General features: G+C 38.7%; 2 protein-coding genes across 2 annotated transcripts in view; one reads left to right on the forward strand and one right to left on the reverse strand.

Annotated features, from left to right (window-relative positions):
- Window positions 1-17,511, forward strand: part of LOC138804128 (protein FAM227B-like) — a 119,977-nt gene that overhangs the window by 45,252 nt on the left and 57,214 nt on the right. The window lies entirely within an intron of this gene.
- LOC138804120 (fibroblast growth factor 7) overlaps window positions 1-17,511 on the reverse strand; it is a 58,369-nt gene that overhangs the window by 10,235 nt on the left and 30,623 nt on the right. The window lies entirely within an intron of this gene.

The raw sequence follows: 17,511 nt of genomic DNA on the forward strand, positions 1-17,511 counted from the left end.
CCTTGATTAGATATAACATGCTATTTTTTCTATTCTGACTCTAAAATAGGAAATTAAAGTAGTTGTGCTAAGAAAACCCAAACAATTTGTTGGTCTAATTTTTTTTCTTGCCATTCCTGGGGCTTGAACTCAGGGCCTGAGCGCTGTCCCTGAGCTTTTTTCTCAAGGCTAGTGCTCTACCACTTGAGCCACAGCACCACTTCCAGCTTTTTCTGCGGTACTGAGGAAACCCAGGGTTTCATACATGCTAGGCAAGCACTCTACCACTAAGCCACATTCCCAGCCCTAGTCTAATATGTTGGAATTAAATAGTATTTGTTTGTAGTTTAAATTAAATATATGTAAAATATTCTGATGACTAAACTAATATTAATGCTAAATTAGCTGTAAATATTCCTGTAAAGTGGTAGCAGTTTTATACAGTGACTGTGTCTAGCCAAAAAATATTCTTTAAAACAAATATATTTGAAAGTGGAGTAACATCAGTCTCATTCTTTATAGAGGAATTGGTTATAAGGAAAGAATGCAAGTAATATTTTGAATATATTTCAGTCTCTTTTTTTTTTTTTTTTAATTTTTTTTTTGGTCCGGTCGTGGGGCCTGAACTCTGGGCCTGGGCGCTGTCCCTCAGTTCTTCAGCTCAAGGCTAGTGCTCTACCACTTGAGCCACAGCGCCACTTCCGGCTTTTTTCTTTTTGCTTATGTGGTGCTGAGGAATCGAACCCAGGGCCTCGAGCATGCAAGGCAAGCGCTCTACCACTGAGCCACCTTCCCAGCCCTCTTATTTTTTTTTAATCAGTACTAGGGTTTGACTTGTTAGGCTGGTACACTACTACTTGAGCCAGGCTTTGAGCTCTGTTTTTTGCTGGTCATTTTGGAGAATTTTCTACCTGTGAAATTTTTTTACCTGGGCTGGTCTCAAACCATGGTCCTTCAGATCTCATCTTCCTTACACATTAAAATTATAGGGATATGCCACTGGGCTCAGCTTATATTTCAGTTTTATATTTGTTTTTAATTTGTTCATAAGTCATTTATGTTTTTGTAAACCACTTATATTTGGAGTTTTTCACAAACTGAATTTTATCAAAGTATCAAATTTATGTGAGAAATGTTGACTTAAAAAATAATGCAGGGCTGGGATGGAGCTCAGTGGCAAAGCAATTGCATGGCAAGTACAATGTCCTGGGTTTCATCCCCAGTAGCAAAAAAGAAAAGACAAAAAGTAAAAATAATAATAAAATACACACACACACACACACACACACACACACACACACACACACACACACACACACACACACACACACACACACACACATAATGCAGTTTTCAGTATTTTACTTCAAAGGGTCAACCAAAATATAAATGACTTTTTAAAGGTCACTTGAGGGCTGGGAAGGTGGCTCAGTGGTAGAGCGCTTGCCTTGCATGCATGAGGCCCTGGGTTCGATTCCTCAGCACCACATAAGCAAAAAGAAAAAAAGCCGGAAGTGGCACTGTGGCTCAAGTGGTAGAGCGCTAGCCTTGAGCTGAAGAGCTGAGGGACAGCGCCCCCAGAGTTCAGGCCCCACAACCGGACCCAAAAAAAAAAAAAAAGAAAAAAAAAAAGGTCACTTGCTATATTTAGTAATTCTATATTTAATAATTTATATTTATACTAGTATATTTAGTAATATGTACTTGTTCTTTAATATTAATTTCCTCAAAGTTACAGCAAAACTGATTTCAAAACCTGAGCTATGTGCATTTAGATTGAAATAAACCTGTTCAATGAATGAAACAGACTGCTCAAGATCAATGGCAAAACTTTTGTCCCGTGTTAGGATGTACTATGCTGACATGGTGGCTTTGCTGCCTAGAGAGACCGAGTCAGTGTTTGAACTGGGGAAGAAGCACACCCACCTTTCCTTTCTTTGCTGACTTTCACTTGGGGAGGGAGCATGAAGGATTTTGTGGAGATAATAACCTCTAGCAGGCTGGACACAAAACCTGCTTCCAGGGGCTGGGAAGGTGGCTCAGTGGTGTGAGTGCTTGCCTTGCATGCATGAGGCCCTGGGTTCGATTCCTCAGCACCACATAAGCAGAAAAAGCTAGAAGTGGTGCTATGGCTCAAGTGGTAGAGCGCTAGCCTTGAGCTGAAGAGCTGAGGGACAGTGTCCAGGCCCAGAGTTCAGGAACCATGACTGGCCAAAAAAAAAAAAAACCTGCTTCCAGATTCTCTCTTTATTTTCCCCTTATGTACTCTAGAATCCACTATTGTAAAATTACACAATTGATACATATGGTTGATAACGTTAATCTTGTATTTAGATCATTTTTGTCTAAGAAAACATACCCTGTAACTATTAAATAATAGATCTAAGACAGAACCTTGGACTATACTAAAAGAAATTAGAAAAGCAATCAAATCAAAGCCAGCAAGAAAGAAACACAAGTAGATAAATTATTACTGAAAACACAAAAGTGTAACTCCCTTCACATCAGCATGAAATTCAAAACAGGTCCACACGCTTGCATAATTGCTAGTATCAAATGTAAGTATAGTGTGCTGGAACCAGAGAATTGATTCTACAGCACCATCATCCTCACTGAGCAATAAGTCAGTTGTAGTACTTATCGATCCCTGTCCCTATAATGATGCCACATTCCATTTAGATGACGTATAGGGAGAATCATGCCATTCACTGAGAGATTTGTTGTGAAAACATCAGTAAACCTCTACAAAGTCCATCATCAGTATGTACAGCTGTGATGGCAGTGTTTTCTTTTGAAAGAATTTAAGTTGCAACAGCTTGTTTCAGCAGGGTTAGATCTAAGCCAGAATTAGAAGCAAACTCCTTGGTTGTACAATAAATAGGGAGATATTTATCCAGTAGCATATTAAAAGAGTGTAATGGGAACACAGCTGGACCATATTTACAGACTTAGATTTCTATACCATTTCACCGACCAATTTTATAGTTTTGACCTCTTTGGAACTAACAGGTCTCAATTCCGTCTTTCGGACCAAGAAAAACATGTTCTCTGACCATACAAGAGGAAATATTCTGAGCCGGGCGCTGGTGGCTCACACCTGTAATCCTAGCTACTCAGGAGGCTGAGATCTGAGGATCGCGGTTCGAAGCCAGCCCGGGCAGGAGAGACCTTGAGACTCCTATCTCCAATAAACCACCAGAAAACTGGAAGTGGCACAGTAGCTCAAGTGGTAGAGCGCTCGCCTTGAGCTGAAGAGCTCTTTGTTTTCCTCTGTAATCACAAGAAGTTAAAAAAAACTTTTATTGAAAAAGAATTATTTCTCTGATCACACAAAACAACTATTTATATTTGCTAAATACCACACTTGGTAGTAATTGGTTCCAATAAAGTATGTATATGAATACCATAAGGCATGAATACCATCATCCCAGAATATATGGGAAAATATTTTTGTAAAATAGAAATAACTGGAGCAATCTCTTTTTACTACCTAGAAAATCTCTCATCTGTTTCGTCTTTTCCTAAAATCTAAAATATCTTCAATGAAAAAAACCCTGCTTTCATTACACAGGGCTAGAAAGAAGAGAGGTGAATATACAGGCATAAATTCATACTCCAGTATCAATGAATACATCTTTTCTCAGAGCAGAATTGGATAGAGTTAAAGGGAAGTTAGCATACAAGCACCAAGAATGGAACTGAAAGGAAAAAACAGTCATAAAAGGAAGATGTGCACTGACAGTGTGCTTTTAGACAGCTGTTAGAATCAAGGCAGACTTACCGGTAGAGATACCAGCTTAGAAGATCTATGACATTCCCACTTCTGCTTTTAACTACTGATAGGGAAAATCTGCTATCTTGTAGATAGGTAATGTTATCTTCCTTCAATCCTTCTTCAAATTGTATTTAAGTATTTGCCACATGAGCAAGAAGATAATTATAAACTTTAGTTTCAAATCATTCATCAACTAAAAATTTCTAGGAGAGCCATTGGCTCTGGCTGTCATTGGTTCTAGCACCCCTAGGAATTTTTAAGTAGCTGAGGACTTTTTTGTGTTTGTTTGTTTGGTCAGCAATGTCCACAATTTTTCTGATATCAAAATGAAAGTGAAAAGAAAAAGGAAGAAATAAAAACATCTCAGTAAGCACAGAAAGATACTTAAAATATTAAAGAAGGATGTCCCTGCTAAGTTTTTCCTCAAATTAAATTCTCCCAAACTGTAATACATTTCATCCAACAAGCCATCATTCAAGTCTAAGTCACCCTGGAAAGAATAAAACTTTTTTTTTCTTTTGTTGGTTATGGAGCGTGAACTCTGGGCCTGGGGGCTGTCCCTCAGCTCTTCAGCTCCAGTCAAGTTCTCTACCACTTAAGCCACAGTGCCACTTTTGGTTTTCCGGTGGTTCATTGGAGATAAGAGTCTCGCGGACTTTCCTACCTGGTCTGGCTTTGAACCGTGATCCTCCAATCTCAGCCTCCTGAGTAGCTAGGATTACAGGCATGAGCCACCGTCACCTGGCTAGAAAAAAAACTTTTATCTTACTGTGTTTTGGTACTAGGGAGCACATGGAATTGCTGTTGAGTAATTCTTATGACCATGTCTCAGAGCCTCTTCTGAGGAAGATCAGTGAGAAAAGTGGGATGAGTAATAACTATACACGTAGACATACACTGTACCAAACCTTGTATTCTTCTCTCTTTAAAAGCATTCTTTATTTCTGAAATCAAAGGTATCAGCTGCATGACTGAGATGTTTACCTGAACCTCTGAGCTTAATCTCCCCAAGCCTAGAGCAAGAGTAGGAAGGTTCCAGACATGGTATAATGAAAAGATCACCGCACAAAGCTGTACCCTACAGAAAAACAAGCCTCTTGCACCCCAAGTTTTTAATGAGAAATTTTAACTTTTCCTGTGTTTCTAGCTGCCACATGCAGAGCCAGCCCTTGTCTTCTATTTCCATAGCAATCAGTGTTATGTCAGGCCTTTATTTTCCTCACCAATTATTATAGTTTAAACCTCTCCCTCCAGCCTCTTTGACTTTATAGTTACACTTTATATATATATATATATAATTTTATATTATTTATATATATATATATTCATAAAGAACATGAACTAAAGTTTATTCTTATGCTCCAAAAACTTCCAATGTGCACTCTATAAAAAGCAAAGGAAAACAAAACCTTTTGTACTTAGAAGTGAAAGCCCTGTAGGATCTGATGGCAGCCTCCTTTTATTATTTTGTCCCATTGTTCCTTTACAAATTATCCTTGGCTTCAAACAAATAGATTTATTTCATTGTTTTCTCCTCACATGAAAATGCTGAACACTTTCCCTGTTCTGCCTACCAGTTCTTAAAACAACATAGAATTCTCTTCTCTGTCTCGCCGAAGAGACTTCCTTATGCTTGTGCAGATTTCCAGAACTTGATACAGGCATTTCTAATTGGCTATCATTAAATGGGGAAGCAGATATAATAATATATAAACTCAACTGTAGCTGGTTTATTGTCAGGTAATTAACAAATAAAATTATTAATAATTCAGGGATTAAAGAACTGTATTAAATGCCAGAAAATTGATGTTCAAAGATTGAATTACCAGAGTATGTCCTTTTAATTTGTTTGGTGTTTAATTAGATAAGCACAGAGTTCCATCATTAATTCAAACAATAGTTCATTTCAGATTGTATTTTATGAGGTCAATTCAAAAAGGATGGATGAATTCCAAACATCCTTAGTTTTACCATAAAGTGTAGATTTTCCAGTTTTGGTTTTGGTTATATGTTTCTTAAACATATTTGTATTTTTAGCATGAAACTTTTATATGAGTAATAACTTCCATATGTTTCCTATTTGCTATGTAATACAGCACATCTATTTATCTGTCTTGCTTCTAGCATATTAAGACATTGAGAAGTACACACCAGCTCTAGTATTTTATGAGTTAAAAGATCTTTGGTCTTATGCATATTTTTATGTTTCTACAAATACTGAATATATAGTTCACCTTAGTAGTCATCTTAATTATTTTTTTCTTTCTCTAGATTTTAGCCAATGTCATGATATATGTCTATCATTCACTTCATTCTCATTCATTGTAGTATATAGGTTTTATTAATGCTAAACAAAGAATATGTTTTCCAGATGTATATATATAATGTTGTTTATACAGAAATATTATAACATGTTCTGTTTATGCCTTAACATTCTTTTTCCTTTATTCCTTTTATGTTGATCCTGGGTCTTGAACTCAGGGCCTGGGCACTGTCCCTGAGCTTTTGTACTTAAGGCTAACACTCTACCACTTGAGCCACAGCACCACTTCGGGCTTTTTCTGTTTGTGTGGTACTGAGGCATCAAACCCAGGGCTGTATGCATGCTGGGCAAGTACTCTATCACTAAGGTGTACTTCCAGCCCTTAATGTCCATTCTCTAACTGGCTTTTTTTTTTTTTTAAACTACAACTTCACACTAGGATAGTATCTTTAGGGAAATATCCAAATTATTTCTTGATGCCTTTTTTTTATGAGGAAGTCATTATCAGATGACTTTTATAAATACCATTTCAATTTTACTGCAAAATGTACTGGATTACAATTCTTCTAACGGTTCTCTGCATATCTGGTTATTAATATTTTATCTTCCAACATTTTATCATTATTTTAGCTCAGTGATTTAAAGATGTCGATGCAATCTGTATACTTGGAATTTTCATTCTCCATTCTCACTTTCCTCACATTTCTGAAAATGTGAAGTTTTTAATCATTTTAGTGATTCCTGAGGAATATCACTGTTAGACATTTTCATTCAAAATATTTATTCAAACTAACTGGGTTTTTTTCCTCTTAAAAATAAATAGTGTTTCCCAGTATGCTAGACTGGTAGTAGAGGAGTAGTGGGTATTGCTGGGTAAAGATATTTCCTTTTAGTATGTCCTTGTTTGTGATCATTTGGGTAAATGCCCAAAAGTGGGATTGCTGGGTCATAGGGGAGCTCTGTGGAGTCTTTTAGAAAAAGGTGTCAGAAACTTTTAAAAATTACACAAACGTTGAGGTGATTCTGATTACCCACTCCCCCATCCGAGAAAATACATTTCTTGCCTAATCCACACCTCATAAGCAAAACAAATTTAATAGGAGAAAGAGAAGGGGAAACCAGTGATGGTATTACTAAGCAAAGGAAGTTTAGCTTTTCTCTTACTAGAAAGAGTCATAGCTGGGTGCCTGTGGCTCATACCTGTAATCCTAGTGACTCAGGAGGCTGAGATCTGAGGATCATGGGTTAAAGCCAGCCCGAGTAGGAAAGTCCGTGAGACTCTTATCTCCAGTAAACCACCAGAAAACAAGAAATGGTGCTGTGATTTAAGTTGTAGAGTGCTTGCCTTGAGCTGAAGAGCTGAGGAACAGCACCCAGGCCCAGAATTCAAGTCCCACTACCGACAAAAAAGAGAGAGAGAGAGAGAGAGAGAGAGAGAGAGAGAGTCATGACTTGCCCTTACTTTCCTACCATCCATATTCCAGTTCTGTGCTATGGATTATACTCAAGGAATCAGGAGACACAAGCAAAAATAGAGTCATGAGAGACTTTTAAACTATTTGTCTACATGGAAAAGGAGAATTGCAAGTGTGAACTAAAGACATTTCTGGACAAAGGCTCAAGTTCTAGCCAGTGAGGAAAAAAAAACAGAGGCCATAGAACAATCATACTTTAAGAAACCTCATCTGAGAACATTTAACTTTAGTAAATCTATCTATCTAAACTTTAGTGTGTGTGTGTGTGTGTGTGTGTGTGTGTGTGTGTGTGTGTGTGTGTGTGTGTGTGTGTGTGTGTGTGTGTGTGTGTGTGTGTGTATATAGATAGATAGATATATATGAAGTGCATTCATCTTGAAGAATTTTGTATAAATTTTGTATAATGCTTTTTGCAGGGTAGTTTAACTGGGATACTTTTTAGTGTATTTATATACACTAAGGTACAAAAACAATCTTTCAAGCTATATGTTACATAAATAAGAGCATAGTGGCTATATGGAAAATAGCCAGCACTCAACTGGGCTTTTATGTTCAAGGCTAGCACTTTACCACTAGTGGAGCCACAGCTCCATTTCTGGTGTTTTGATAGTTAATTGGAACTAAAAGCCTTACAAATTTGCACTGAGCTGACATCCAAGGGTAATCCTCAGATCTCAGCATCCTGAGTAGATAGGATTATAGGCATGAGCCACTGGTGCCTGACTAAGCTCTCTACTTTTGAGGAAGGAATTTTTTAAATTAAATTTTATTTTATTGTAAGGGTGACAGAGTGGTTACAGTTATATTTCTTTTGAAATAAGAAACATATACAGTGCATTGGAGGCATAGCTCAGTTGGTAGAACACTAACCGATGAGTGGAAAGCATAAGGTACAGAGTTCAAGTCCCAGTCTCAGACCAAAAGGAGGAGGAGGAAGAGGAGTGGGGGGAGGAGGAGGAGGAGGGGGAGCTGGAGGGGGTGGGGAGGGGGCAGCAAGTTAGCCCAAATGACAAAGAGGATTCTAAATAGCAAAAGAGAAATGGAAGAAAAAAAAAGGAAGAAAAAAGAAATCTTTGTCAGTAGTCATTGTTGAGAAGAACAGGAAAACAACAGGAAGGCCTTGAAAAAAGTTCATCTCCATGGGCAATCCTTACATCAGCAAGAAACAGACCAAAAGGAAGTAGACTAAGAAAAATGAAAGAGGCAAGGGGCTTTGTGTTCAGGAGAGAGTTTGCCATATAGATAAATGCCACTGCCCTTTTGTGCTCCTATGCACGCCAGCCAGCAAGACTGGATTTTGCAGTAGCAGAATTTGGTATGGGTAGTTTTCCTTCAAAAGAAATACTAAAAGCAAAACCAAACAAATCCTGAAAAAAAACATAAATCAAACAAATAAACAAAAACCTCTTCTTTGATATTTGCCTCACACACAAAGACCGCTCACAGTTCTGCTTCTGATACATCCCTGCTCAGGGCAGAAAAATCATGTTGCCAAAACCGAGAAGCTGCATAGTTTTTACAAGTGCCAGAGGGGTTTCAGATTGTTTAATCATTATATACATGACTGGTATCAAGAGACTTTTTTTCCAGACTATAATGAATAAAATATGTGTGGGTTAAAATATTTGTTTTATGACTTGGCTGTTGCTAGAACATTTTTGGAATTTGCTAATACTCCCACCTCGAATATTTAGTAATGATTGCCTAGACTGTGAAGAAATGTCAAAATATAAGTAGGAAAAACAAAGGAGGGCTGGGAAGGTGGCTCAGTGGTAGAGCACTTGCCTTGCATGCTCAAGGCCCTGGGTTCGATTCCTCAGCACCACATAAGCAAAAAGAAAAAAGCCGGAAGTGGCGCTGTGGCTCAAGTGGTAGAGCGCTAGCCTTGAGCTGAAGAGCTGAGGGACAGCACCCAGGCCCAGAGTTCAGGCCCCACGACCGGACCAAAAGAAAAAGTAAAAAGAAAAACAAAGGAATTGTGGTGCTACAGACTTAGAATTTGGGCTAATCTGAATACATGTTATAGACTTTGCATGGAGCTAAAGATAATATGTAGACACCCCAAATACCTGAAACATTGAAGTTTATATTTCATTTCTCCAACATTCAACTTCACTTCCCATGTTTGTTTCAACATGTCATCTGTGTGGCCAATAATGTGTTATGAAATTAAATATGCAGTTTATCTGTTTTTAGAGGCACTGAGTTTTGACGGACCTTTCTTTAAAAAAATTATATTGCAGAAATTCATTTTATGCTTTCTTTGCTCTTACAGTTTATCCACTTTTAGTAATTGCTAAGATCCTGTTTTTCTATTATTTTAGCAGGATTTCATTCTTTCCATTTTGTGTTATTAAGGAGCTGTGAAAAAGGGTCATAATTGTTTAAGTAAAGTCCTTCTTGGACAATGTCATCTCTGCTTGTGTTCTACCCAGTCTTCCCCGTCCTGTCCTGTCCTTATCCATAAGTTGCATAGTTCTGTTTGGGGGGGTGGGGTAAGAACTTGAACTCAGGGCCTGGGCATTGTCCCGGAGCTCTTTTGCTCAAGGCTAATGCTCTACTACTTTGAGCCATAGCACCACTTCCAGTTTTCTGGTGGTTAATTGGAGATAAGGTCTCACAGACTTTCCTGCTCAGGCTGGCTTTGAACTGTGATCCTCAGATCTCAGCCTCCTGCATAGCTAGGATTACAGGTGTTAGCCACTTGCATCCTCCTTGCATTGTTCATTTACAGAGTTTATACTGAATACCATGACTACATTTGTTTTCCCTTCATCCCTCCATTGTTCTGCCCCTTGCTCCCCTAACACAAAACACACACAACAACAACCACCACCAGCTATGTTTCCATTTCCTGGGATTCATTTGGCAAGTAGTATTTTGGATGTTCCTCCTCTAAGTATATCCCCAATTAGTCTGTTTGTGTGTAAATGCATAGAGCCCTGTTATAAGTTGTCATGTCCAGTTGTGTTTTTAGATCCATGTGCCATTTGTCTCTTTGAGCTTGGTTTATCTCTTGTGACAGGATTTGTTAGTTCTAGATTCATCCATTTCCCTGCAAATGATATCATCCTATTCTTTCTAACAGTGGAATAGAATTCCATTGTGTATATGTACATATATTTTTACCCATTCATCTGTTGTAGGACATCTGGGTTGTTTCTATAACTTGGCTATCATGAATAGTACAGCAGTGAACATGGATGTTCAAGTGTCTTTACCATATCCTTGTAATGTTCTGGGTAGATGCCCAAGAGAGGTATAGAGTGGTTGGGTCATAGGGAAGTTCTGTGTTTAGTTTTTTGAGTAACCGCCAGACCCCCAGCCAGAATGATTGTACTAGCTTACATTCCCACCAACAGTGCGGTAGGGTTCCCTTTTCCCCACATTCCCACTAACATTTGTTGTTGTTTCAGTTCTCTATGTTGGCCAGCCTAACCGGAGTAAGATGAAATCTCAATATTGTTTTGATTTGCATTTTCTTTTTTGTCCAGGGATGTTGAACATTTCCTCATGTGTTTATTTGCCATTCTGAGAAGTCTTTCTTTAGCTCCTTTGCCCATTTATTGATTGGTTTATTAGGGTCTTTGGGGAGGCGAGTAATTTTTTTGAGCTCCTTGTATATTTTGAATATATTTTGTTGGATGTATTGCTGATAAGGATGTTCTCCCAATCTGTTGACTGTCTTTCTAGTTTATTAACTGTATCCTTTGCTGCCCAGAAACTTTGTGTTTTGATATAATCCCATTTGTCGAGTCTCTCTCCTATTTATCCTGTCCTAGGATTCTTTTCTTTTTTTTTTTTTTTTTGGTCAGTCGTGGGGCTTGAACTCTGGGCCTGGGCGCTGTCCCTCAGCTCTTACAGCTCAAGGCGAGCGCTCTACCACTTGAGCTACAGCGCCACTTCCAGTTTTCTGGTGGTTTATTGGAGATAGGAGTCTCATGGTCTTTCCTGCCCGGGCTGGCTTTGAACCGCGATCCTCAGATCTCAGCCTCCTGAGTAGCTAGGATTACAGGCGTGAGCCACCAGCGCCCGGCCCTAGGATTCTTTTCAAAAAGTATCTGTGGGGTGCTGGTGGCTCATGCCTATAAACCTAGCTACTCAGGAGGCTGAGATCTGAGGATCATGGTTCAAAACCAGCCTGGTTAGAAAAGTTCTCATGAGACTCCTATCTCCAATTAGCCCCTCAAAAACCAGAAGTGGCACTGTGGCTCAAAGTGTTAGAGTGCTAGCCTTGGGCAGAAGAGCTCAGGGATAATACCCAGGCCCTGAGTTCAAGGCCCAAGACTAACAAAACAAAAAAAAAAGTTCCTGCCTATGCCTATAAGATCTAATGTTTCTCCTCCATCTTATTGTGGTTTCAGAGTTTAAGGTCTGATGTTTAGGTCTTTGATGCACTTTGAATTGATATGGGTACATGATGACAAATGAGGATCCAATTATAGTTTTCTACATAAGGAAAAAATGAAAATACTTCAGAGGACCCATCCACAGAGACCAAAGAAAGACTATCATTCTTTTTTCCTCTCTTCATAGCCTAGGGCTTGTGTCTCCTATAGGACTTAATGCTTCAGCTTTCTTTCTTTGTACAGAGTGCTACTGCACTAATGAAAACATGAAGTCTGCCACTGATAAAGACAAGAGAGTCAAGAGACATGCTGTCAAGGGAGTAAGGGGCAGCTGTGGAAATTTCATTGATGGACTCAGTGGAAGAGTGCTAGTTTATTTAGCATGCATGAATAATTTTTTTGTGTTTGTACCAGTAGTGAGACTGAATTTCAGGGCCTTGGCATTGTCCGTCAGCTTTTTTGCTCAAGGCTCGTGCTTTACCATTTGAGCCACATCTTCACTTCTGGCTTTTTGCTGGTTAATTGGAGATAAAAGTCTCTTGGATTCTCCTTCCCGGACTGCCTTAGAACCACGATTCTCAGATCTCAGCCTCCTGTGTAGTTAGGATTATAGGCGTGAGCCACTAGCACCTGTCCAGAATAACTTTTTTAAATGTATCTTTTTAAATGTATAAGCAGTGAGTAGGCTGATAATATTTCAATAGATTCTCCAGAAAATACCGTTCTGCTTTGTAGCTTTTGCCAATTTTGCCAGGTGTAAATTTCCAAGGTGTAAATACTTCTAGCATGCCCGCTTTCATGCCCCTATCAAGCCTCCAACATCATGCTGGGAGGAGATAAATGTGAAGTTGAAAAGGGATGCACATTGTTAGCTCTCAGAAGCCAAGATGAGCTAACTCTACCTGCAGGTCCCAAGTTGAAGCCTAGCCTTGGGCTCTGAGATTTTTATGAGATCATTTTTAAGAGTATAAAAACATAATACATGATACAACACAAATAATAGATAGCCTCCTCTAAACTTATGAATTTGTGTAAGAGTAAATTTTTCAAAATACTAGAAGAGATATACAAGAAACAAGAGAACTATAAGGTTTGTTAAGATAAGGATAGAAAAACTAGCTCCTTTATCAGATGGGAAAGAGAAACACTTTAACGCATCTCTTATTACAAGCCCATTGTTTAAATCACTTCTTAGTGCTCTGTCTCATACAAAGGAAGGAAACCAGCATTAAAGAAATGTGCAGCAACATGGACAAGTGCAGTGCGTGGATTTACTAATATACATGTTTGGATCTGAGAGAGTTTTATGTTAGCAGCAGAAACCTCATGATTGTGCTGTTCCTCCAAAAATCACCTACTGGAGAGAGCCTGTTGGAATTCATTCTTCCATGGTTGTACATAGCCAAGCATGTAAATTCCTTTTTATCTGTCCAGGACAGCTTATATCTCTACACCAACTTCAGTGAAGTAGGAGAAAAACATAGGTACACATATATTCTCTGCTGGACAAAGGCTTCAGAGATATATTCTATATTGTATTGGTATCACCAAAGAAGGTAGATAGCCACACGTGGTAGCCCAAGCCTATCCTCCTAGCTCCTCGGTAGATAGAGATTGGGGGATCAAGGTTTGAGGCCAGCAAAAAGAAAGTTAGAGAGAATCCATCCCAACCAATGGTTGGATGTGGGGCACATGCCTGTTATCTAGGCTGTGTGGGAAGCACAGTGGGTAGGTGTTGTGGCTAGTACCTGTCCCCACCAGCAACACCAGGATTGTAACACAGGCCAGCCGGGCATAAAGTAAAACCCTAACCCAAAAGTAGCCAGGGAAGCAGGCACAGGTGGCTCATGCCTGTAATCCTAGCCACTCAGTAGACTGATATCTGAGGATCACTGATGCAGGCAGGAAAGTATGAAACTTAATTTCCAATTAACCATCAGAAAACCAGAAGTGACACTGTGGCTCAAAATTTGGTAGAGCAAAAGAGCTCAAGCCTCATGAGCAACCAAAAATGGCTGGAGGCATGGCTCAAGTAGTAGGGTATCTGCTTAGTAAGTCTGCAGCCTGAGTTCAATCCTCAGTAGCAAACAGGATGGGTAGGTACAGGGTTGGATATAACTACATGACAATTTTTATTTTATACAAAAGAAAAATTAAGGGCTAAAGACTTTATATTGATCTTGCTAGCATATTGGTATTTTCACAGTCAACTTTTTTTTTTTTTTTACTAAATAGCCTAATAAAAAAGAAACTAATTATAGTTTAAAAGTAGATGTTGGAGATCTAGAAAAAAATAGACAAAATTCTGTGTAACTGAAGAGTACTTTGAATTTATTTGCAAGGCTTATTTTTTTCTATAGATTGGATTTATAGAAAAGACAATATTTTAGAAACTTCAAAGTATTTACAACTGTAACTAATTCCATTTCTTTTGTGAAACATTATCATAAAGTTGATTTTTAGTGTTGTTTTCTGACATATTATGTTTTCATTTGTATGAAAGTCAGAAAATATGAGAACATAAAGTTCACTCTGATTTCTATAAAGACAAGAACTTGGCAGAGGTCAAAAGCAATTTTTTGGTCATTCTGTTCTTAAAGAGTTTCTTCTAAAGAGTATTATCTTAAAATGCATGAAGTGTGTTGAATCTTAAATTGGAAAAGAGGGAACATGAAAATCTTGGAAGAAAAAATAATCCAAATAAAACTGAAACCTTTTTAAATGATAATTAATTAGAAACAAAAGTTTACTATGCTGGAAGTGCATGTTTATGAGTTCAAATGACCTTTTACGGTGACTCAAAGCCAAGTAATAGCTTACTTGTGGATGATGACTATTTAAATGTTCTATCTTTTATTTTTGTTTTTCACCCCAGAATCAATAGTTTGTTGGTAAATGAATACCTTTACTTTCCATCTTATCAAACTGAAGCCTTTTAGCTTTCAGAAATCTTTTGCATATTTTCTCTCATTAGATTTCCCCAACAACAATCTTGTTATGAAATAAGTAATATGCTTTATGGAAAAAATAACCTCAATCAAGAAAATGCTACCACTCTGGGCATCAGTAGGTCATGCCAATTATCCTAGCTATTAAGACTAAGATCTGAGAGGATTGTAGTTCAAAGCCAGCCCAGGTGGGAAAGTCCAACACACTTATCTCCCAAAAAGCAGGATGGTAGAGCCCTAATCTAGAGTGAAAAACCTAAGCAAAAGTCCAAGGCCCAAGTTCAGGCCCCAGTACCATCAAAAGAAGAAAGAGAAGGAGGTAAGAAGGTAAGGGACAAAAAGCACGGGAAAGAGACACACACCCAGAGACAGAGAGAGAAAAAGAGAGAAAGAGAAACCTAATCAAAATTTTAAAAAACACAAGGGTAGGTTTAGAACATTTCATTTATTTCATTATTTAATTGCTAAATTTTTATACTATTATGAACCTTTTCAAAAAAAATCATCATTTGGTGACTCCTGTTTTTAGGGGCTGGGAAGGTGGCTCAGTGGTAGAGCACTTGCCTTGACTGCCTGAGGCCCTGAGTTCGATTCCTCAGCACCACATAAGCAAAAAGAAAAAAGCCGGAAGTGGCGCTGTGGCTCAAGTGGTAGAGCACTAGCCTTGAGCTGAAGAGCTGAGGGACAGCGCCCAGGCCCAGAGTTCAGGCCCCACAACCGGACCCCCCCCCAAAAAAAAATAAACAATAAACAATAAAAACTCCTGTTTTTAGCTGGGTGCCAGTGGCTCATGCCTGTAATCCTAGCTACTCAGAATGCTGAGATCTGAGGATCACAGTTCAAAGCTAGCCCAAGCAGGAAAGTACATGAGATTTATATCCAATAAAGTACCAAAAGCAACAAAACAAAAAAGCCAGAAGTGAAGCTATGGCTCAAGTGGTACTGTGCTGTCCTTGAGCAAAAAACAAGCTCAGGAGCAGTGCCCAAGCCCTGAGTTCAAGCCCCAGGACAAGGACCATATTTTAAAAAGCAAGAACAAAAACAAAACTCCTGTTTTTTATAGTACAAATGTATAGCACTCATACTTTCATATATATAATCTCAAGACTTTCAATCTCTGTTCTCATTACTGAATAAATAGACATTGCAAATCTATTGTTGGCACCTTAGGACCACTTCAGAGATTGTGTTGTATGTAAGACAATCTTCATTTTAACAGACTTCCTTTCCATGTTGCATTCTAGGCCTTTTCTTCTCGAGAAATGGAAGAGTTTCTACTCTTTGAGAAATTTGATAATGTGGACACACATAGAAGTTATTAGATTTTTTTTCTTTTTAAAGAAAGGAATAGGGGGCTGGAAAGGTGGCTCAAGTGGTAGAGTACTAACCTTGAGATGAAGAGCTGAGGGACGGTGCCCAAGCCCAGAGTTCAAGCCCCATAACCCACGATAAAAAAGGAAGGAAGGAGGGAAGGAAGGAAGGAAGGAAGGGAGGGAGGGAGGGAGGAAGGGAGGAAGGGAGGGAGGGAGGGAAGTAGGGAGGGGAGAAAGGGGGGTAGAAATGGCTCAAGTAGTTAGATCTTTAAACAGTTCAGTATTCTCTTCCTGTTTTATGTAATATCAATACTGTTTTCTAAACCATTCAGCTTTGGAATTGCAATGCTCTTGAGTTTCTCATCACTCCTACCTAACAACCACTTCCATGGATTCTATCTACAGAGGAATTTACACATGGATACCATTTTATAAAAGTCTCGTTTTTCGGCCACGTGTTGGTGGCTCACACCTATAATCCTAGCTACTCAGGAGGCTGAGATCTGAAGATCATAGTTCAAAGCCAGCCCAGGTAGGAAAGTCTGTGAGACTCTTATCTCCAATAAACCACTCAGAAAAAGGGAAGTGGAGCTGTGGCTCAAGTGGTAGAGCGCTAGCCTTGAGCTGAAGAGTTGAGGGACAGCGCCCAGGCCCAGAGTTCAGGCCCCACAGCTGACAAAAAAAAAAAAGGTAGTTTTTCCTTCTTTTACCAACACCATTGCTCCTATATTTGGAATATTACAGTTTAACTGAATGCTCTCACACCCTATAATCTCTCCACACTCCATTTCCAAAAAACTGTTTCTATTTTCCTAAGAAAAGATAAACACTTTATCTAAATTATGGAGCCTCCCTATTTTGACAACATAGTATAAAGTAAAAATGAAAATATGTTAAACACCAGTGACTCATACCTGTAATCCTAGCTACTCAAGAAGCTGATATCTGAGGATTGTAGTTTGAAGCCATCCTAGGTAGGATAAAAGAAAGTAAGAGACAATGCCCATACTCTTGAGTTTGAACCCTATTACTGGTGTATGTACACATGTACACACACACACACAAAGTAAAAATAACTGAGAGATGGCTTCAAAATTAGATTTGTCTACTCTCTAGCTCTGTGATCTTGGGCAAAGAAACTGAGTTTCCTTCACTATGATATGGGAGTGTCCTTCATTAAAATAAACAATTAAATTAGATTGTGTTGCAATAGACTTATCACAGTGCCAAACACATAGTAAAAACAGTTAACCTTGTCGTCATTTGCTCATCCACAAAGCCAGGTTGCTGTGTCTCACCACTCTGCATCTTTTGTTCACGCAGCCTGCAGGGTGACCTCAAACCCTCTGATTGCCTGTCAACACACTTGTCATCTTTCAAAGCTAGACTCAAGAGCTTTCATTCCTCCT

The sequence above is a fragment of the Dipodomys merriami genome, unplaced genomic scaffold (genome assembly GCF_024711535.1).
Source record: "Dipodomys merriami isolate MVZ:Mamm:240054 unplaced genomic scaffold, mDipMer1.0.p SCAF_357, whole genome shotgun sequence".
NCBI classification, from domain to species: domain Eukaryota; kingdom Metazoa; phylum Chordata; class Mammalia; order Rodentia; family Heteromyidae; genus Dipodomys; species Dipodomys merriami.